At 54.4% G+C, this 23,645-nt stretch overlaps 2 long non-coding RNA genes across 2 annotated transcripts in view; one reads left to right on the forward strand and one right to left on the reverse strand.

The window, feature by feature from the left end:
• LOC144949574 (uncharacterized) overlaps positions 1-23,645 on the forward strand; it is a 207,398-nt gene that overhangs the window by 59,139 nt on the left and 124,614 nt on the right. The window lies entirely within an intron of this gene.
• Positions 2,021-5,994, reverse strand: LOC144949477 (uncharacterized). The gene is made up of 3 exons (XR_013640280.1): positions 5,971-5,994; positions 4,945-5,112; positions 2,021-2,128 (listed from the first exon to the last, which is right to left on the reverse strand). It is a non-coding gene; the product is annotated as an uncharacterized LOC144949477 (long non-coding RNA).

Below are 23,645 nucleotides of genomic sequence, written 5' to 3' on the forward strand. Positions count from 1 at the left end.
GACAGAAAATATGGCATCTGTGCAGGACCGCCCTTTCCTGAAACCGCATTGGGGCTCCGCAAGCCTCTCCTCAGCGTGCCTAGCAAGGCGATGTTGAATAATCCTTGCCAGGACCTTTCACACACACACGCCCCACACCACACACACACCACACACACACGCACCACCCCACACACACACCACACACACACGCACCACCCCACACACACCACACACACCACCTCACACACACACGCACCAATGTTTGTCATCTCTTGCCACTCCTTCTCTGCCTTTGTGTGGTGACAAGAGCGAGAGAAAACGCGGCTGGACAAAGCGGCTCTGTGCGTTGCGTGTGGCTCGTTCTTCTCAAGGAGGATTCATTCGGTTACTTAAAATCTCCCGGCTCCCGGGGGTGACGGGGGCCGGGTGGGGGATGGATTCCCTCGCAGTGTTCATCCCTTCGCTGTTTGCGAGGTCGGCTCTGGGCTTCCCCCGAGGTCGACTCAGCCTCAAATGAGTACCTGGTGCGGTGTGTAAACATCGCCACTGGGGGAGACAAAGGCGGTCGGGCGTGGTGCTGGCCACCCACCCCCTCGTGTGCCGTGCCGGTCTTCATAGGCGATACTCGCTAACAGCACTTGCCCCTACAGTCTGTTAAGGCTATATGGGGATCTTTGTCTTTGGGGAGGGGTGGGGGGGGTCTGATGGAGTAAAACCACGCGCGTGCAACCCAATGCCGCTCTATTCACCTCGCGTCAATTTATTCCGAACAACAACAACACAGCAGCGAAGGGTTCGCTCTATGTACTTATCCCCCCCCCCCTCTCATCGGTCAGCCGTGGGCGCGCAAGCGAATTAGCTCGCAGCACTCGGAGAGGAGAAGGAACTGGGAGGGAGAAAGATTAAAGATCGTCGTCGTCGTCCTCGTCGTCTCTTGTTGTTGTTTTTGAGGACGACCAGAATTGGCTGAGAGCGCGCTAACCGCTGCGCCACCGCTCACCACGAGACGCACCACACGTGCACATGATGTGAAGCGAGCTCCGGGCAGGAGCTGCGGATGCCGAGGCAACTGCAGCCACCTCCAACCTCAAGCGCAATGCCCTTGTTCACCCGCCCCCACACTCCACAGGGAGGAGCAATTGGCTGGAACATTCTGGCAATGTATTGCGACGACATCCGAGCTTGCGTCTATATCTGGTCGCGAGTGAAGTCTGCATGCACAGCGCTCTGTGTGGGATTATCAGTGAAGTGGTTTTGTTCGCAATGAGTCACGTCACATCGCAAATGCTTCGCCATCGGAGGCCGGGTCCCAGGTGCCCGCGATTTAACACCGGGCGCTCGAGTGCGGCGAGTTGTGATGGTCTCAGCCCAGTCACCAGTCGCGACACACGAACTAAGGCCCCGTCACATTGTGCTTATCTCGGATGGACTTTAAATATCGACACACATCACTGCACGCGAACTGCTCCACTCAGCCACCACCCCGAACGCAACGTGAACGGCTCAGCAGGCCGTCAGCCTGCTGCGTTTTGTTTCCAAACCCCGTCCGAGAAGAAGCAACGAAGGGTCAAAAACTCCAGCCGCTGAGAGCAGCAGAGAGAAAGCGGCCATTTGAGGACTCGCAATGAGACAGACAGCCGCTGGCACAGCCATGGACATCCAACTTGGGGCTCAGCCACCGAAATGCGTCACGCGAGATGCGCCGATACTCAACACCGCGGCCGCGGGCAGACAACACGGGCGTGGTGGTGTGGTGGTGGCGATGGTGGTGGTGGTGGCGATGGTGGTGTGGTGGTGGCGATGGTGGTGGTGGTGGCGGTGGTGGCGATGGCGGTGGTGGCGGCGATGGCGGTGGTGGCGATGATGGTGGTGTGGTGGTGGCGATGGTGGTGGTGGCGATGATGGTGGTGTGGTGGTGGCGATGGTGGTGGTGGCGGTGGCGATGGCGGTGGTGGCGGCGATGGCGGAGGTGGCGATAGTGGTGGTGGTGGCGATGGTGGTGACCGCGTGCTCTGTAGGGAGCGAATTCGTGGCCGGGAGAGAGGCACGCCGAGGAAGGTCTTTCGAGGCGCCGATCGAGTGGAGGAGGTGGCACGAGTAGGCGCGACGCACCAGCACCGGCGCGTGTTTTCTCCAAGGGGTCACTCTGGAAGAAGAAGAAGAAGACGTTGGACAATGACACAGACGTGAAGACGCCTCGACATCAAAGATGACCTCTGTCTTTATCCCAAGATGGCCTCCATCGTCAGCGACAGCCGCCTTTGACTTTTGAGGCGGCAAGCTTTTTATGTTCTGGAAAGTTCCACCACTGCGAATGCCTCGAGTGAGGTTGAGGCTTGCGTCGCAAATTAAACGATTGCCGCGAGCGAAAAACATGGGTGGAAAAAACCCGATTTTTCCAGCGGCAGGCATCGGGTTTTTTCTTTAATACAATTAAACCCGATTTCGGGGAATTAAAACCTGGTTTAATGAATACGAAACCCTGATAGGCTTAGGCTGCTTCCTCGTCGGTGCTGCTATCGTACTCGGGGCCATCGGGCACGGGGTAGTCGTAGAATGCGGCGGGCAGGTTGGTCGTGATGAACACGAGGAGCTTCTCCTCCACAATCGTGGGCGCCAGTGAGTTCCTTCGCTTGGAATGGATGAAGCCCATCGTTGAGAAGTTGGCGAAGTGCGGTTCTGCAATTAGAACCAATTAAACCGGATTTCTCCCAATCTCAGATGATCGGGTTTAATATAAAAAGACAATTAAACCCGATTGTAAAAAACCCGACTGTGCCACCCTTGGCGAAAAACAACGCACTTTGCGGCTCTACAACTCTGTAGGCTGCTGGCGTGCGTCGACCCAGGCAGCCCGAACCCCAAGGGCAGACCTCGGCTGAGTTGTTTGTTAAACTGGGGAACATTTTGCCCCGATTTTACGTCTAATCTTTCTTCAGCGTTCCTTTTTAAACTGGGGTTGTCCATCCGCCCGTCTCTCCAACGAATACATTCTCAGAAATGTTGAGAAATGAATTATCATTAATCTTCCTTTGTGCGCGCACGGGAATTTCAGTGATGCCATCTTCCTTATTTTATTTGTATTTTTTATTTGTCATCTCCCCCCCTCGAATTTGGCGCCCTACTTAGCTTGGCGCCCGAGGCGACTGTCCTAGTTCGCATCTATGGACGGGGGGGGGGGGGCCGTCCCTGAGGGTCACCATCAGGGTGAGATCGACTCACGGCTCCAGGAGAGTCACACCGGAGTGGTGGGACTCTCTTTCAGGAGGGACATGCTCCTGCTGCTGCTGCCACATTGGGAGTTTTATTTGTCGGATGTTTTCAGTCAATCAGTGCCGAGCTGTGTGTTACTTTACCACGTGGGAGGAAATCGGAGCACCCGAAGAAACCCCACACCTTGCGTGAGGGCACAGCACTCTGTGCCCGCCGCGCAGAGAGCGACGACGAGTCGACACTTTGCTGTGCCGCCTTCTCCTGAAGAGCCACGTTTAGCGGGGCCACCACCACCCGGCTTTGGACCCAATAACCCAAGTTGGATTTGCATGATCCATGTAATTGTTTAATATCGGTGACGACGTGTTTGGGTGGCAGGGTGACAGCGTGGTGGTAACGATGGTGCCTCAGCAAGAAGGACCTGGGTTCCATTCCCAACTGGGACGCCTTTTCTGTGCGGCGTTTGTATTCTCTCCCCCTGTTCTGCACGGCGCTTTTCTCCCTTAGCTAAGAAACCGCGAGCAATGCCACTGGTATTGACCAACACATTCCAATGCTGAAGACAGTTACCCCGCCAATTACTCATTTGGAATAACGGCAACTTCGCCCCCCGACTGCGAGAACCCTGGCAGGACCCACCCGAAAAGCGCTCTTCCCTGGCCAAACAAGCGACACAACACTAAACAACAACAACAACATACCACGCGTAATTAAAAGACGTGACTATCCACTTGTGATCATGACTTTGTAACTTTGTCGCCACAGATGACCGCACATTGAACTTAATAATCCACCCACTGAGTCCACCTTTCATTATTTAATTCGATGGAAACTTCACTCTTGTTTACCCAGGAGAGGCTGCCTCTCCAAATCTCGTGACTCTGCTTACAGGAGAGTCCCGCCTAGAGATATCACAGTCACGGGGCTGCGATTGCTGATGCTGCTCTTGCATTCACAAATCAATCCACCGAACTCTCACGAGTCGCCCTTGCAGAGTCGTCCATAGCGGGGGGGGGGGGGTGACAATCGACAATCATCGGCTGGGGTGGATGTGTGACGGTCGGATATGCGACATTGCGCCGACGAACGCGAATGAACTTTAGAGCGGCGCGGGAGGCGAGGGGCCAGCATCGCTGCCCGCATCGCGACGCCGACGGCCCCCGCCGTGTCAGTTGTTGAAGCGTGAAACCACAACATTTACAAATGTTGTGGTTTCACGCTTCAACACACCGGTGGGCTAAAGCAGTGAACTATTTGTCTTTTGTCAACGTGACACTTTTTTACTGATTGGCCGTGTCGGGTGGTGGAGGGTTACGACACATTTATAAATAACGCGATCTAAACCCAAAAACGTTGATTATGAATGATTTATAATTGCAAGCGGCGCGCCCCTGCGGGGACGTTCAACGTGGAGACGGAGCGAGCCGCAGCTGCCACGAGCCATGACGGTGGCGGCTCGGCGGGGCCTTCATGCGGCAGTCCTGAAGGCCGCCAGGGTGGTGGTGCCACGCTCGCGTGCCGACTCGGTAGCTGTGTCCGTGTGGAGGTTGTGCCTTCTTCCCCTGTTCTGCATGGGGGTTTTCCTCCGCCTACTCGAGTTTCTCCCCATTGCTAAGAGAACAACTGTACAACATGAACCAGGATTGACCAAACTATGCCGATGTTGTGAAAATAGCACTGCGAATTTGGGATTACAAAGCGCAGCAACAGCAGCAGCAGCAACATCGCTCCTCTATTGCGAAAACTTGCCAACAAAACCTCTTGCAAAAGTGTCTTGAGGCTCGGGGAGGCTGTCCGGGGTGAGCGCGCACATCGACAATCGGAGTCGTAGCAGTCGTGGTGCGCAGAGAAGCGACGATGGCTGAGAGCCACCGGAGGGAGATGGAGACCCAACAGCTGGCTCGCATTGACTCTCCACTGCGGGCGGGGGGAGAAAGGAAAATGCACAAAAACCAGAGCCCCGACTTCAAGTCGCATCATCACGGGCCTCGCGCTGTCATCTGGGGACGGTGGAAATGAATCGCAGCAGCAGCAGCAGCAACAATCACCCAGCAGCAGCAGCAGCAACAGTCACCCAGCAGCAGAAACAGTCACCCAGCAGCAGCAGCAGCAACAGTCACCCAGCAGCAGAAACAGTCACCCAGCAGCAGCAGAAACAGGGTGGTGGGGTGGTGGTGGTAGGGTGGTGGTAGGGTGGTGGGGTGGTGGTGGTAGGGTGGTGGTAGGGTGGTGGGGCGGTGGGGTGGTGGTGGTGGGGTGGTGGTGGTGGGGTGGGGTGGTGGTGGTGGTGGGGTGGTGGTGGTTAGGGCGCTGCGCTATGAACCCGGTGTCGATTCCCGCTCATGGCCACCAACACCAGTGACGATTATCTGAATCCGTTCTGGGCCTCCCTCAAGTCGACTCAGCCTCAAATGAGTACCTGGTGCGGTGTGTAAACATCGCCACTGGGGAGACAAAGGCGGTCGGGCGTGGTTCTGACCGCCCATCCCCACGTGTGTCGTGCCGGCCTGCGTTAGGGGCTCGCTAACAGCACTTTCTCCGAAAGTCTGTTAAGGCTACACGGGGGATCTTTGTCTTTGGTTGGGTGTGTGCTGTAATGAATGAAAGGATCGCCGCGGCTGCGTTGCCATGGGTTACTGTTCGCGTGCGATGTGAACCCCGCTGCCACGTGCTCGTCTTGTTGTGAACTAAGCATCACGTGATTTGCTTTGCGAGTCGCAGACGACGTCACCACGCGGCTCGGCGTGGGTCAACGACCTCACGCCACGTGCTCACCTCGCAAGCAAAGCTCCAGAGTTGTCACTCATCGTCATGAGCAGCCAGCAGCCGTCATCAATCCACTGCCGGATGAATGTCTCCCCCACACCCCCCGTCTCCAGCTCTTCACGGTCGAGCAATGCAACAACACAATCCCATCCAGTGCGCTAACCACCACACCAGCGTCGCTCCGCCTCGTTCCCTGCGTCTCGTTCCCTGCGTCTCGTTCCCTGCGTCTCGTTCCCTGCGTCTCGTTCCCTGCGTCTCGTTCCCTGCGTCTCGTTCCCTGCGTCTCGTTCCCTGCGTCTCGTTCCCTGCGTCTCGTTCCCTGCGTCTCATTCGCTCCGTCTCGTTCCCTGCGCCTCGTTCCCTGCGCCGCGTTCCCCGCGTCTCGTTCCCCGCGTCTCCGCTGTGGCCTCCGCTTGACGGGGGGGGGGGGGGGAGACTTTGTGAGTCCCCAGCGATGGCGTTCGAAGAGAGCCGAGAGCGTGGCCCGGGCGGCTCGCTCGCCGCGTGCGGGGGGTGGGGATGCCGCCTGCACCTGCAAGGCGGCACGCGTGGCCCCCCGCACGTAGGCAGCAGCAGCAGAAGCAGCTCCTATTGCCCAATCGCCAACACACGTGGCTTGCAAAGACAAAGGTCCAACCACCGCCCTCCGCGTCGTAGCCTGCACGGGCTGCTGGGCAAGTGGCGTAGCGAGCTCCGACTGTGGAGGCTGGCTGGGCTCGGAGCACAACCACGGGGTTGGGGTGGTCATCACCACGCACGGCCACGGCCGCCTTTGTCTCCCCAGTACCTGGACAGGAGGGATGTTTACCCGACACGGCCACCAACCAGGTGCTCGTTTAAGGCTGCGTCGACGTGCTGGGCGCCACGCGCATCTGCTTGTTATCAAGGACGTGTTCTAATTCGTGAGAGCAACCCGATTACCGCGGTCATGCCCGCGCCCATACAAGTCACGTAGCGAGTGACGGCAAGTCCGGGCTATGGGCAACGTTTGCACAACGTTTGCACAACGTTGCGTGTTTGCTCGGTAATCTACTGGGCAGCAGAGGAGGCAGTGCAGGGAAAATCGATCCCCTGTTGTGCTGCACTTCTACGCTGCCACGTCTCGACAGCCTCCCGCCCCTATGCCAAACCCGCACGTGGGCGGTGCGGCGTGGATGAAGTCTGGTCAGATGATCCCCCACCAGCCCGTACGGCGTGGGGCCTTATCCAGCAGTGGAGTGACAACACGGCCTGTGCATGGACATGAAACAATTTTAAGGTCCAATGGCAGCTGATGCCACCAAGCCTCGCCACCACCGCCTTGCCGACCGTGCCGACCGTGCGGCTGCTCACACAGGGGGCCTTCAGGGATCGCTGTTTGGGGCTCACCACCACCACGACCACCACGACCACCACCACGACCACCACCACGACCACCACGACCACCACCACGACCACCACCACCACGACCACCACCACCACGACCACCACCACGACCACCACCACGACCCCCACCACCACCACGACCACCACCACCACCACCACGACCACTACCACCACCACCACCACGACCACCACCACGACCACCACGACCCCCACCACCACCACCACGACCACTACCACCACCACCACCACGACCACCACCACGACCACCACGACCCCCACCACCACCACCACGACCCCCATGTGGAGGATGATGATGCGCCCGCTCCACGATCTGCGTCTCTTGTTTACTGGAGGCATTAACATCCACGTCACCTAATCCTTCCGTTGGGTATTTTCAGCGTAATCTGAATTAATCTGTGAAAACAGCAGCTGCGCCTTCTCGTGTAATTGTCCACTTTCTATTTGGACTTGTTTTTCTTATTTTTTTAGGCCTTTCGGCCATTTCGCTGCTAGATTAAATTAAACTATTTCTTATTTTACCAGGTAAGGTTCACTGAGCTATGCAACGCCCTTTCAGAAGCGACCTGGTTATCACAAATGAGAGCTCACCGATGTGGATTATCACGCGGAAATGTATCGCAGCCAAAGACTCTAAACGCGTGACGGTGATTCTAAACGTGGAGGCGAAAACCCGAGAGCCCGGAGACAAATCCACGCGACCACGGGGAGAGAGAGACACGCACACTCCAAATACGCAGCAGCAGGCGTCAGGGTCGGGATCAAACCCACGGCCGCCTGCGGACCCACGTGGTGCCGCTCCGCTCCCCACGTGGGTCCGCCGCGCTCTTCACAGCGCCGCACTCCACCGAGAAGCACGGCACGGCTCGGTACGGCTCGGCACGGCTCGGCCCAGCACGGGTCGGCTCGGTACGGCTCGGCACGGCTCGACTCACCACGCGCTCCGCAGACTCAGCAAGAATAAAGAACTTTAGAGCGCAATCAAATGCAATGCTGTCCCTAAAAACATAAACAACGAATAGATAACATCTCTACAAGATAATAGATAACATCTCTACAAAGACCATTTTATTCCTGAGGCGATGTCCCAACTCATCAGCATGGATACTCAACTCAACACCGCATAGCTGCCTTGCAGTGGAGATGGTCCTGATACGATTTTGAACAATTCATCATCCATCTGCCACGTTTATCCACTGCTGGATGAGCGTCTTCTCGCCCTGATGCCTGCTATTCGTACGCCGGTCTGGGTCCATGGGCAGTCATGACTGTATGTGACGTTGAACTTCTTTCGCACCGTACGTAGCCAACTGTGCTAATCGGAGGTGCGGGGAGTGGCCCCAGGTACACACACACACACTCGGCTGCACTCTCCGGCAAATTATTTAATTTCGCAAACTCGCCGTACGTTACTTCCTGCAACTCATTTTTATGTTAAGCATCAAGACATTTTTTGTAAAGTTCTTCAATAATTTTCACGCGCTTTATTTTCCCATCTCAGAGGGTTAATCACTCATTCAGGGCAATGCGCAGATGTTACACACGGTACAGCTGTGTGTTCCAATTGTTTTCTCCCAACAATCATCTATCTTGATTTATTTTATACGTACGTGACTTTACCGAAAGAACCAAAGAGTAACAATCATCTACACTATGGGAACCTCATTTGCCAGTAAAAATATGATAATTGGTTTTTTACCCTTCTATCTGGCAACAAAACTGACACCTTTTTACAAGGAGTCATGTTTGCATTGACCGCAATACCTGCAGTCATAATACAAACAAAAGAACATAACTCTGATAATGTGCACTGTCCTTGAAGTTGATTGGTCCACACCCGAGACAGCTTTCCTTAGAGCCTAGTCTCACATGGGTTGGACTAGGCTAGGCTCTAAGGAAAGCTGTCTCGGGTGTGGACCAATCAATTTCAAGGACAATGCACATTATCAGAGTTATGTTCTTTTGTTTGTATTATGACTGCAGGTATTGCGGTCTATGCAAACATGACTCCTTGTAAAAAGGTGTCAGTTTTGTTGCCAGATAGAAGGGTAAAAAACCAATTATCAACAATCATCTAGTTTTGTTTACTCAGCAATTGCTCAGAGATATGTCCAGCTGTCCCGCTGAGTTTGGGTTAGAATCCCCTCGGCTTGGGCCCGCAGAGCGCAGTTGTGCACCTCCAGCCCCGTGCTCTGGAACAGCCTCTGCCAACAGCAGCCCGCTCAGCCGTGACAATCGGTGCTCGCAAGACCGGACTACAAACATTCACCATTCTCTTCTGCGCCTCGGGTCGAGATTCATTCTCCCTGCGCCTTCCGCGCTTCCGTCTCAGGTGTTTGCCGAATATGGCGCGCTACAAATCTGGGACTGATTGTTTGGTTTGGGCTGGGGTAAGGGTTAGGGATGGGGTTAGGGCTTGGGTAAGGGTTAGGGGTGGGGTTAGGGCTTGGGTAAGGGTTAGGGGTGGGGTTAGGGGTGGGGTTAGGGATGGGGTTAGGGCTTGGGTTAGGGATGGGGTTAGGGCTTGGGTAAGGGTTAGGGGTGGGGTTAGGGCTTGGGTAAGGGTTAGGGGTGGGGTTAGGGATGGGGTTAGGGCTTGGGTAAGGGGTGGGGTTAGGGATGGGGTAAGGGTTAGGGGTGGGGTTAGGGTCGAGGCACGCACTGCGCAACTCAATGTGCGATGTTCGTGGAAGCGCAGCACGTGGAGCTGGCACGGTGCTGATTGTGCGACGGAAGGACGGCTTTCCTGTACGCCACGGTTTTTCATAATCACCAATCTTGTCCATCCATCGATAAATAAATGCCCGGATTAATTTCTCACGCATCACATCCTGTGGGTCGCTGTTGGCTTGGAGACACGACCGTAGTGGTAAAAAGTGTAGGGCTCACGCTGTTAGCGAGCACCTATGAAGGCCGGCACCACGCCTGGCCGTCTTTGTCTCTCCAGTGGCTGATTGTTAAGGCTGTGTCGACTTAGGGGAGGCTTAGGACCGGTTCAAATATTTGCCACTATTATTGCTCGTGAGCGAGAATCCAACTCGTGTGGCCGAGTTCATAGCGGAGTGTGGCAACCACGAGACCACCGCTCCTCAGTATGAGAGTAGCCACAACCTGAAGCTGCCAAGGCTCACTGCGATGTGGTGTGCCGGGCGTGTTCATTGCGCTGTCGCCGATCCAGGCAGGCCGTGGCTGAGATGACCCTGTTCTCCTAATGTTAAAGTAAAGCCATCACAGCACACACATACTGCACGTACCTGATGGTTGGTACACCGATGGGAGGGGTGGGGGGGAAGGAATGCGCCATGACCAGGCAAGGCAATTTTCCCAATTACCGTTCATTGCCATAATTAGAGCGGCCACATTGAACGCCGCAGGGAGCGGCCACTGGCGTGGTGGAGTGTGATGCAGCAAAGTGACGCCTCCGAGTCGCCGCAGAGGTGACGGACACCGTCGCTGCGGCTCAGACTGTGGTCCTCGTCAACGCTTCAAAGCCGCGGGAGAGAGATCGCAGCAGCAGCAGCAGCAGAACAACACGACGTGGCCGTTGTCACTTTAAGTGATGAAGCAACTCGCGTTGTGAAGACTGAGAGTGGGGGCGGGGGGAGTAGGGGAGGGGGAGTAGGGGAGGGGGAGTAGGGGAGGGGAGAGTAGGGAAGGGGGGGAGTAGGGGAGGGGGGGAGTAGGGGAGGGGGGGAAGGGGAGTAGGGGAGGGGGGGAGTAGGGGAGGGGGAAGGGGGGGGAGTAGGGGAGGGGGGAGTAGGGGAGGGGGGAATGGGGGGAGTAGGGGAGGGGGGAGTAGGGGAGGGGGGAATGGGGGGAGTAGGAGAGGGGGGAGTAGGGGAGGGGGGGAATTGGGGGAGTAGGGGAGGGGGGAGTAGGGGAGGGGGGAATGGGGGGAGTAGGAGAGGGGGGGAAGTAGGGGGGGAGTAGCGGAAGAGGAGTAGGGAAGGGGGGGGGAATAGGGAAGGGGGGGAGTAGGGGAGGGGGGGTTGTTGTCGCTCTAGACTCTAGAGGGTTGGGTGTAGGTGCTGGTAGGGGCTAATCGCTAATCGCTGCTGCTGCTGTTGCCGCTGCTGCTACGAGGGGTTCGGTGACCGTAACGCCGAGTCGCCGCCCTCATTGCCGCCCAACCGGTTTGGCAAAACATCGCTTGCTTGCTCCTCTTTGTAACCTTGTTGAGGCGTTTTTATGTCCAGGTATGTGAGCCTCAGGTCGAGAGAGATATACGGACACACACGCACATGAGCTTATTATTTTAACACGTGGGCTTTCACGACCAATGCTATGATTCATAATTAGTTTTCAACTGTCCCCTCCGCAACTTGACAGAGTTTATATGCAAATTGATTTCAGTTTTCAGCCAACCAACTTCATTTGATCAGCTGTGTTGGGTGGCGGAGGGCACGTTAAACATTTGCGTTATACCTCTGCGATCTAACCCAAACTAACTAATTGTGAACCGTCTATCATCTTACAGAGGCCACGCATCTGCACGCTTTTATTGTAACAAAAAATAAAAAAAACGTAGAATTATTGTTATTTAATTTGTTTCGCCAGGAAAGCATCATGTGCCAACTTCCATGCCGTCTTTGTTAGTTCACGATTACAATCGAAGGGCATTTCCCCTGGAGCCGGTGGGAGGGTGGAGGGGTCACACACGGCCAAAGTCATCTCGTGGTCCGTCCACCTCCACGAGGGGTGGACTCTGCCACGAGGGTCGACTCTGCCACGAGGGGTCGACGGTTGTCGCCCGAGACTCGCGACCCCGGAGGTCGCAGGGGTCAATTCTATCTCCCGTCGCGGAAGTGAAAACGGAGCGGGAGAGTTTCCCAAACCTCCCTCCCACCTCTGTCGAACGCCCAGTCGGCACGCGCGGGGCACACCGTCGTAGTCGTCTGTGGGTCGGCGAGTGATGCGTGGTGGGGTGAAGTGTGGGCACTCGGCACAACTCTGTCGGGATGCCTGTGGTCTGCGTGGAAGAGCGGACCGCAACACTCCTTCATTCCGCGTGTTCAGGGCAATATTGGAACAGTTCTGGAAGCTGTTGTTATTCCAGCAGCAGCAACATTTGTTATTTGTAACGGGCCTCCCATGGGGTAATAGTTCCATAAAAGTTCTAAAATTGGATGGGGGGGGGGTGAATGGCGGTTTTGTGCACACTGCAATTTGTGCGACGTTTCGCATTGAGATCTCTGATTGTATTTGTCTTCGCGAAATCAGACACACACACACATCGCTCGCACCACACACGCGTGATACACACACGTGCACACACGCACGTGCACACACGCACGTGCACACACACACTCACACACCCACTCACACAGACACGTGCACACACGCACTCACACACACACACCCACCGACTCACACACGCACTCACACGCGCACTCACACACACACCCACTCACACGTGCACACACGCACACCCACTCACACGTACACACACACACCCACTCACACGCGCGTGCACACGTCTTCACGAGTTCACACCATGTACACGGTGTGTGCACACACACGCGTGCACACACCGTGTACAGTACTCTCAAACTCACTCCACCTCGTCCCCCCCCCTCGTCTCCGATTGCGACACCGCCCGCAGCTGGGGCGAGCAGCAACGGCGGGGGCCTGGCGGGAGGCGGGGGCTGGGGGGGTGGTGGGGGCTGGGGGGGTGGTGGGGGGGGGGCTGGTGGGGTGGTGGTGGGGGGCACGCGCGTGGCTGACTTGGTAATCCGCATTGACGGACATCAGCGATCCGGATGAGGGGGCCACCGCCAGGAGAGGGATGGTAATCGATCGAATCGAACTGTCGGCGGTGGCGACAGTGACAGCACCTTGCAGTCACAGAGTTGCACAGAGACCCACGGAGTTGCACAGAGACCCACAGAGTTGCATAGAGATGCACAGAGTTGCATAGAGACCCACAGAGTTGCATGGAGATCCACAGAGTTGCATAGAGATCCACAGAGTTGCATAGAGACCCACAGAGTTGTATAGAGACCCACAGAGTTGCATAGAGATCCAGAGTTGCATAGAGATCCACAGAGTTGCATAGATATCCACAGAGTTGCATAGACATCCACAGAGTTGCATAGACATCCACAGAGTCGCGTGAGGCAGACACTCGGACACACTCAGACGCAGACTCCAAGTGGAGTGGCCCCATTGAGCTGTGACAAGGACGACCGCAGCAGCTTCAGGGCACTGCAGGCTGCAGGGAGCGCACACAGTGAGCGGAGCACGTGGGCAGAGCAGCGCAGTTGCACCGCCGGCGCACTCCGTGACTCCGATGGACGCGGCGATGAATACGACGCGGTGAGCTCGCACCGTCCCCATGAGCCGTGGCCTGGACAATCGAGCCAAGCAGATGGTGATCGTGATAACTTGAATCTAAATTGTTTCATGGTTATTGTTCGACTTGCATCCCACTGGGTTTTTTCACACAGTGTTGATATACGGTGGGTTTTTTTCTGGAAGATTTTGCTGCTTTTAAGATGTTCTTTGTTCATGTTTTTTGTTTGTTGCGGTTGCACCCGAGTCAAGAGCCGCGTGGCTCACAACGCTCTACCTAATACATGAAACTGAAACTGATCGTGATGATGCGTACACTTGTGTAGTGTTGTCACTACAGTATAGCGACAGTACCGAGTGAAGAGTGGCACTGTCTGTGCCGAGCCTCTCCCCAGCAGCAGCAGAGTGAATGTGCCACAGTCCCGGTGGCAGTGAGCGAGGTCGCGTGAGGACATCACAGTCTGGGTGAACCCCAGAGGGCACGTGACCGGACGAGGTGGTAACGAGGGCCAAAGCGGAGGTGAGAGGGACACGTGATGTGGGCCCTGAGCCTCCGAGAACGATCTGGAAAGGGGGCGTGGCCAAGGGCGGCGCCTGGCCACGCGGCAGCCAATCAAGGCCGAGTCCCGAGAGTGAGCGAGGCTGGTCATCTCGGGGAAGAAATCCTCCTATTCTTAGGTTTTTTCGGTAAAGTCACGTAGGTAAAAAATTAAAATTAATAGAAGTAAAATAAAAATAAAAGGCTCATTCCTAACAGCGTGCTTCAGCCGCACCGAACCTCACAAAAATAATATTTAGGGCCTACCTTGGCTCCTCCCACCCTCAACCAGTATATATACAAGGACTGTTTTCTTGGAATTTCTCTCACTTGATACAGCAATCGTGCTGTGACGGTTCCACCTGAAGGCGGAAGCTTGTGTGGCCTCCGAAACGTCGTGATTTTTATTTTTATTTTATTTTTATTTTACTTTTATTAATTTTAATTTTAATTTTTTACCTACGTGACTTTACCGAAAAAACCTAAGAATATGAATCCTTGCAGTCACGAAAGCTTCAAATCTAGATGAAATCCTCTGTCTTCGATCCTGGGTCCTCAGTCTTAAGCGCACGTGGACCAGGCAGCGTGTTCGCTGTCCTGGTCCGATGTAGTCGTTATCCCGTCCAGTGTGTACATAGTCAGCCGTGGTGGTCACCACCCGAAGCCGTTACCCTGTTAATGTTAATAGTCACCCTGTAGAATGGAAATAATAAAATAATAATAAACTAATTAAATAATTCTCACGACGTTTCGGCCACAACGCAAGCAGCCGTCCTCAGGTGGAGAACAGGTCCGTCGAGAAGACAGAGTCGACGGACCTGTTCTCCACCTGAGGACGGCTGCTTGCGTTGTGGCCGAAACGTCGTGAGAAATATGACATTATTTTTATTCTTTATATTATTTCCATTCTACGTGACTTTACCGAAAGAACCAAGAAGATGAATCCCTGCAGTCACGAAAGCTTTAAATGGAAATTTAAAGTCACCCTGTAGTCGTAGTTAATAAACGTGTTGCCCACTACACTTGTAACAGATCCCATCGTGCTCGCTGGTCTATAAATCAGATACCAGGAGGCTCGGGAGAGTCCGGTTGTAAGCGATGGCTCGGCGAAGCAGCTACGGCTCCTCCGTGCGGGGGCGTACGCGCGCACGCCCAGGACCCGTTCATCAAGCATCGCTCGCCACTGATGCGAGCCGTGACCACGAGTCGCACTCGGGTCACCGTGTTCACAGCGCGGGTCGCTGCCTGCATCTCGCGTTACAGGCATTCGCTGTCTCGTGTTGTTTTCACGCCGAGCGGAGTTTTACTGCCGCTGGAGGCAGTGGCGGCGGTGGCGGTCTCCTGGCCGCGGTCCAACGAGCGGCGGCTTCGTCGGAGTCTGCGCTCTGCGAGTGAGTCTCCTTCTCCTGGCCAGAGAGTCCCTGAGCAGAAGTCTCCCCGTGATGATCCGGGGACTCGATGAGTCTCGCGCGGGAGGCCGGGGTGACACGTGGCAGAAGCAAAGCAAGCGAGTGCATTTGGCTCCAAGGGGCACCAGTTTCATGATTTAAAAAAAACTAGAAGTGAACGATTTTTTTGGCTCTAATAAAAATCCTGGTTTATAGAAAAAAATCTAATTAACTTCAAAAGCCAATTAATCATTCTCATCTCTGTCGTGCCTGCATCTCTGTTCTCTCATGTCACTGCATCTCTCGTCTTCATCGCTCTCATTTCGTGAGTGTCTCATTTATTTCACCCTCTTCTCTCATCCCATTACACCTCCACATCTTCTGATAACATTTCTGCCATTTTGCTACATTTCTGTCTTCCCTACATCTCTTCTAGAACATCTCACCTGGGAGATTATATAACTAAAGAGAAACTCCGTCCTCCCGAAAAAAATACATTCTTACATTGCCCCCCCACCCACCCCCACGAATGCCCCCCCACCATAGCCCCCCCCCCCACCCACCAGTTCCCCCCCCCACCAACAATGCCCCCCACCAACAATGGGCCAGCACCACCGCTGGGAGTGGAGCGGGGGCGCGTGTGGCACAAACGAGTAAATAAAGCACAAGGCGCGCGCGGAGACGAGGCTTCGGGCTGCTCGCGGTAGCAGGTGGCAGGGTCGCGTCTCACGGGGTCAGTCCCTGGGGCACGGTCGGGGGGGGGTCACGAACTTGGGTACAGAAGTAGGTGGCCTATACAGGTCACCATACATCAATGAGGATTACACAGACAATAACACCCATAATAGAGGTTTTTTTGGGTTAGATCGCGTAAATATATAAATGTGTCGGGTTGTGTTTTTAACGACACACTTATATTTACGCGATCTAACACAAAAAACGTATATTATGGATGAGATGTTTCATTTTAAATTTCACCTTTATTTAATCAGGTGAAAAGCCCTTGAGGCTAAACACCTCTTTTGCGAAGGGGACCTGGGAAGAAGTCAGCAAAAATAAATCACCACACATACACACACACATACAATGCGAAATAGTACAATACAAAACATTAACAACAATGACAATGGTCAATGAAATGTTCTTCTATCAGAGCTTTGAGATCAGACAGTGACACCCTCTTCTCCAGTTTTTTTAATATTTTTGTAATTAATTCCAGGACCAATGAGCATGTTAAACAGAAGCAGGGACGTGACTGTGTGTGGACTGCCCGGGCTGAGTGTCGCTCTGTTAAGGAGTCGCGCCTCCAGGAGATGCCCTCCTCTGTCAGGCGATCAGTTACCCGGCTGGTTTAATAATAATAGTTCAATTTATAACGCGCGCAAATTTGCGGACGTTGTGGCCGCAACTCAGAGGCGCGGAGCCAAGCTCAGAGTCGCTCGAAAGCATGATTGTAGAGGTGAGTTTTTAAGTCTCTCTTGAAGGAGGCAATTGAGGTGATGCTGCGAATGTGCAGAGGGATATCGTTCCAGACTGTTGGGATCCGTGGTGCTCTCAGCACAGCACAACAACAACGACGACCACATCAGAGTGATCCGGAGCGACGGACGCCGTCGGAATAGAATCCGTGAGAGGTGGCGCAGAGCGACACAAACAAACAAGCCGAGTGCTTAAAGAACAATAACAATAATTAACTAAATACACCGCCGTGGGTCCGGGCACAGGGCGACGCAATGTCACGTGCAGACGCCGAGACACGAGCGAGGAGGAAATTTCCCAAACGCGATGCGCGGTCCGGTGGGTGGGGCTGAGGGGGGGTGAGGGGGGGATGAGGGGGGGTGAGGGGGGAGGGTGAGGGGGGGTAAACCCAAACACGCACCCGCCTGCGTATGGGGGGGGGGGGGTCTACTGACAATGTGCGCATGGGAAACGGGGAGGGAGAAACCTCGACAATAATGTGTCGACATTGGCCTTCAGATAAATTAGATAGTCCGGCGTTGGACTATCTGTTTGCTTAAACACGTTAATATGATTAATCCTTGATCGTTTCTGCGTGGATGAAATATCGGCCGTTCTATAGCAACAGGGAGGGGGGGAGGGGTCAAGTTTTGACAGATTTTTGCGTACCTACTCAATGAATTGCCCCATAGCGTGGCAGTGGCGTGACCTCGAGCTGGGGAATTGGGGTCTCGCCTCCAACTGTGCCGGCATCACGCGTTGGACTGCGCGAGGTTCGAGGTCCGCGCTCTCCCATCCCAGGGAGGTCCCCACTGGGGATGTTTAGGAATCGGCAACCGAAGCGCTGTGTCCTTGGGTCAGCGGGAGGTCCCCTTGCTGAGCCCCAAAGGTCTGGAACTGTCTCTCCCTCCCCACCTCCCAGTCGTCCGTGTTGTCGACTGCCTGCCCATGTTCAAGTCCTTGCTCAATGCGCTCCGTGTTGTCGACTGCCTGCCCATGTTCAAGTCCTTGCTCAATGCACTTCGTGTTGTCGACTGCCTGCCCATGTTCAAGTCCTTGCTCAATGCGCTCCGTGTTGTCGACTGCCTGCCCATGTTCAAGTCCTTGCTCAATGCGCTTCGTGTTGTCGACTGGCTGCCCATGTTCAAGTCCTTGCTCAGTGCGCTCCGTGTTGTCGACTGGCTGCCCATGTTCAAGTCCTTGCTCAATGCGCTTCGTGTTGTCGACTGCCTGCCCATGTTCAAGTCCTTGCTCAATGCGCTCCGTGTTGTCGACTGCCTGCCCATGTTCAAGTCCTTGCTCAATGCGCTTCGTGTTGTCGACTGGCTGCCCATGTTCAAGTCCTTGCTCAGTGCGCTTCGTCCCAATGCTCCGTGGCTGGCGCACCGCGTCTCTCGCTCGTGTCCGTGCCGCTGCGTCTCGTAGCTCAGGTCGCGTTTAGGTGACACAATATTTAGGCGACACAATATCTAGGTGACACAATATTTAGGTGACACAATATTTAGGTGACACAATATTTAGGTGACACAATATTTAGGTGACACAATATTTAGGTGACACAATATTTAGGCCACACAATATCTAGGTGGCACAACATTTAGGTGACACAACATTTAGGTGACACGATATTTAGGTGACACAATATTCAGGTGACACAATATTTAGGTGACACAATATTTAGGTGACACAATATTTAGGTGACACAATATTTAGGCCACACAATATCTAGGTGGCACAACATTTAGGTGACACAATATTTAGGTGACACAATATTTAGGTGACACAATATCTAGGTGACACAATATTTAGGTGACACAATATTTAGGTGACACAATATTTAGGCCACACAATATCTAGGTGGCACAACATTTAGGTGACACAACATTTAGGTGACACGATATTTAGGTGACACAATATTCAGGTGACACAATATTTAGGTCACACAATATTTAGGTGACACAAATATTCCCAGCCGTGCTGCGTGTACCCACGGTGTCTCTATCGTCACGCGGGAAGCCGGCGTCAGGAGGCAAGCCACGCTCACGGGGGGATCGCCTTCCCTCGCAGTCCGCACAGAGACGGAGGCTCCCCCATTCCGCACAGTGGGCGCGACCGTTTCATTGAAACAACTCGTGACATTTGCCACGAGTGACAGAATAAAGAACATATCAGAATTCATCCTGGCGAAATTCGATGAGCTATATATTGTCCAAGTAGGTTGCGGGTCAGATAGTTACAATAACAAACAGCACAACAGCACGACAGCAGTGCGAGGTATAGGAAAGACAAACACGTCACTAAAAAATGAAATAAAAAAGATAAAGTATATAAGCTCAAATTGCATGAGTACACAAATTCCCAGGCTTGTGCTGTGCAGAAGGGCCATTGACCGAAACGTCACCTGTACTTTTCCTTTGAAGGCCACGGTGTTATTTATTGACACGGAGCGTGTTGAGTCTTGTTGTTGTTGCTGTTATTATTTGTGATCGTGCACCACTGCCAACGCAGCAGCAACAGCAGCATCGTCATACGATCTGTTCATTAATACCGAAGGACATTCCACGAGCATCATACGCAGCGTGCCACCAGTGTATGACGGAGGAGGCTGCAGGGCCGTCGTCATGGATATGGTCTCTGCGCGTGTTTACTCTGCCCGCTAGATTGGCCCTAAAAGTTAATACGTTACATAGCTCTGCTGCTTATGCTTCCGCTCCCATGATAAGCGTGACCTTAATTTTAATTTATTTATCTCCGCATTATTCAGAAATGTGTGAATTTGCCATGCGTTGGGGCTATAAAGATGTTGCTTTTGTATGTTCACGCTGTTGTTAATGTTTCACAGTTGTATTGATCTGCTAGAGCACACGCCACAACAAACTATAAACCTTGTGTTAGGGAAAGTCCAGGAAGTGGGTTATGGATGCATGCCTATAAACAAATCCAATTGCACAGTTTAAAATGACTCTGCGACACGTGTCCAGGTTGTCACCGCGCGCTGTTGTTATTGTTGATGTTGTTGTTGTTGTTATTGTTGTTGTTATTTGTTGATTTTGCCGGCACCAAATTTTCGTGGAGCTTCATTTTTGGTCCCTCAAGAAGTTCCCGGCACGTGGAGCGAAACGTCAGACAACGTCACCGAGCCGACCGACACGCGGCACGACCTGAAATCCCATCGCAGATGTCCACAGCACGACCGCGAAAAATCCCGCGGCAGTCGTAAATTGAAGATTCAATTCTGGAACAAATTGTTCGCTGATCAAATTGTCTCTAGCCCGAGTCTACTCGTTCCTGAAACGTGCCACCTGACTTCACAGCTTCTTCTGAGATCCCACTGATGAAGTCCTCAACGTTCCTGCAAATGTTTACAACGAAAACAAGTTGGCATCGCCGGTTCCAAGGAAAACACGTCCGATATATTAACCCACGCGAGCCGAGTGTGAAAACAGCCGCCATGAATTGGTGGCATTGTCAGTGAAGGGGAGAGCCGGCGAAACGCCGCGCCCTGTCCCCGCCTTCAACTCCGCCTCTCCGATTCAGGGCCTCTGTGCCCAGTCTGGGAGGAATGTTCGCGTTATGGAATTTTCTGGCGTTGTTGCTTTGCGTGCACACAACAACAACAACAGCAGCAACAAAAATGCCCGTGTCCTGGAAAACGAGCGCTGCACTTGAAGGTTGCGAGTTCAAAATTCGTGCCAGGGGTGGACTAAAAACCATCACCATTCAGTTGTGGATAAAATCAGCACCACTTTGTGGAAAGCCAACAGTCGTCGTCGTATTCTTGTTGGGCGTGGCTCCTGTCCTGGTAATGTGGAATTTGCGCCATCGGCTCACGAGCGACGCCAGGTGCCCATTCAGCAGGGGCCTACTGTGGCATGCGTTCACTCACCGCGTTTAATTTGACGTTCACTCAACCACACGGCACACTGGGCCACCACACAGAGAGAGAGAGGGAAGCCAGGCGTGGCTCGGGCAGGCGAGCTGAGAGCATTGAGGCGACGGCTCCCGTCGCCACTCAGCTCCGGCTCGCCTTGGGGGTCGCCGCGGCCGATTGCGCCACTCCCTTGCCCCCACCCCCCACGCCCCACCGCCGGAGGGATGTTTACTGGTGGGCTGGATGATTCCCACGGGAGATGCGAGCGGCGTCCCAGACGATTTGTTCACACGGCGGGACTCCCCGTGATGAAGATTCATCGCGCAGGGAGGGGGCCCCGCTGGGTCAAAGGTCAGAGCGCTTGGCCACCACCGCTGAGCTCCTGCGTCCGAATCTCAGTTCCTGGCGATGCTCGTGGATCGAGCCCCGGTCCGCGTGTTTGGTCTCGACTCGGGTCGCCGATGACTGCACACGCAAAAAAAAAGACCAATACGTAAAATGTAAATCACCCGGTATTCCGAGTTCGATTTCCCATAATAATTATAAATATGTCAAATTGTGACGCGCCAATGCCGCACGGTATCCACTCCTCGAGACAAAGGACGACTCAGAGAGAGAGGACGACTCAGAGAGAGAGGACGACTCAGAGAGAGAGGACGACTCAGAGAGAGAGGACGACTCAGAGAGAGGACGACTCAGAGAGAGAGGACGACTTAGAGAAAGGACGACTCAGAGAGAGAGGACGACTCAGAGAGAGAGGACGACTCAGATAAAGGACGACTCAGAGGGAGAGGACGACTCAGAGAGAGAGGACGACTCAGAGAGAGAGATGACACCAGGAGGAGGGACCACAGGCGAGCGGGCAGGCAAGAACAAACAGCGGCTACGCGGTGGGGCGCTGGTATCGCCCACAATGCCTTCCGTGGCCTCCCGATGCTACTCTGAAAGAAGGCCCATTGCCTGAAGCGTCGCCGACGATATATTTGTTCTTCTGAAGGCCACACACAGTGTTGTTGTTGTTGACACGGAACGTGTTGAGTTGTTGTTGTTGTTGATTCTGCTTGTGTACCACTGCCAACGCAGCAGCAGCAGCATCGCCCAGTGCCGCGTTTGCTTTGTTTAGTGTTGACGCGTTGGGACGGTCACGTGGTGTCTGTGTTCTCGCGGGGGGCCAGAGAGCGGGACTCGAACGTCGCTGCTAGGAGAAAGCCGCCTTTGCGCGCAGGTTGACGCGGAGGTCGCGCCAGGAGAGAGCATCCTCGAGCTGATCGGAGAGAGGTGATCGCGGCGAGTGGGACGACGCGTGCCGCGACTTGGAGGTTGAGGCAATAAACATCTCGGGCGTTATTAGGAAGATCGGGGGTTTTTCGTGATGGGTGGCACGCGTGGGCAGGGTGGAGGAAGGGCAGGCGACTGCCCCGGGCATTGCACCCACAGGGGCACCCACAGGGACACTTACAGGCCAAGCGGAAGACCTCAAGCCAGACGCTGGCGCTGCTGCTGAGAGACTGCCCCTTGAAGGCGGGCTGTGACTGGCCTCAGGAGGCCATGGCGAGGCACCGTCGCACCAAAGTCAGTGGCCGCGATGAACTCTTGACCTTGACACCGATTGTTGAGTGTCGTTATCCCAGCGCGCCTCTCCTCTTTGTGACAGGAGCGAGCATCGCAGCAGCCCTGCCTGTTGTCCGGGTCATTACAGCGTGATGGTGTGTGTCCGTTCAAGTTTCGGGTTTTTATTTTACACTTCAAAGAGTTCAAAAGCGTCTCTCAAGGGCACCAGCGAGAACGGGAGAGTTGTTGCTTTATTTATTACTTCCCCGCCACGAATGCGATGCATGTGAAGTGAGTGGTGGCGGTGTTGCTGTTGCCGCGGGGTTTTTATTCTGATGCCGCAGCGCTCGCAGAACAGGGCTCTGCTTTGTTCGGGCGGCGAGCGGCGAGACGCGGAAGCCCCCCCCCCCCACGGGGTAGCGGTTTTACAGCCGAGATGGAGGCGATTTAGAGCCCGCGCAGAGCGCAACGGCAGCCGCAGGATGCCACCACAGGCCCCAGCGCCGCCAGACGTCGACAATCCCCCCGCCTGGCCCCCACCGCTCCCAACCCCCCTCCCCCCGGCTCGCTCGATTGAGCTCGGGGCTCATTGTCGCAAAGACAAAACAACTTTGGTCGAACATCGATGGTTCTGCAGAGTTCGCTTATCGTCCGTCGCCGCTCATCGCGAAGCCGCGCGGCCAGTGAGCGCGATGGGCGCCGAACCCAGCGATCCCCACAACGACGCTGATTGATGTTGCTGCTGTTGTTGTGGTGGTGGTGCGCGTTACGTAATCTCGCGTGGAATCGGGGGCAAGTTCTTCACAGAGAGTGGTCCTCGGCATATCCACGTCTCTGCAGCTTACTGTGGCTGCTGATCAGACACCGAATTTCGAAACCGATCCTATAGTTGGGCTCTGTTATAAACCAATGCTGCTGATAAAGATACACTCCCAGAGGGCCACGCGGCCAATGGGTCGTGTGAAAATTGTTTTACTTTTTACGCTGAGATGTGGTTATGGGACGGAAGCGTTACATATTGGTCTGTACTCTGCTCGCACTCTGGACCGACCCTGATGTCTGAATGACATTGTCTAACCAACTAGAGATTGATTGCAATCCGACTACTTAAGTAATCGACTACTCTGCTAATTATCCGTTCGAGACCCAAACATCGCACCTCCTCCTAGCTTTGCCATTCCTCCTCCTCGAAGACACTGGTGGT

Source organism: Lampetra fluviatilis, chromosome 54, assembly GCF_964198595.1.
Source record: "Lampetra fluviatilis chromosome 54, kcLamFluv1.1, whole genome shotgun sequence".
Classification (NCBI taxonomy): Eukaryota; Metazoa; Chordata; class Hyperoartia; order Petromyzontiformes; family Petromyzontidae; genus Lampetra; species Lampetra fluviatilis.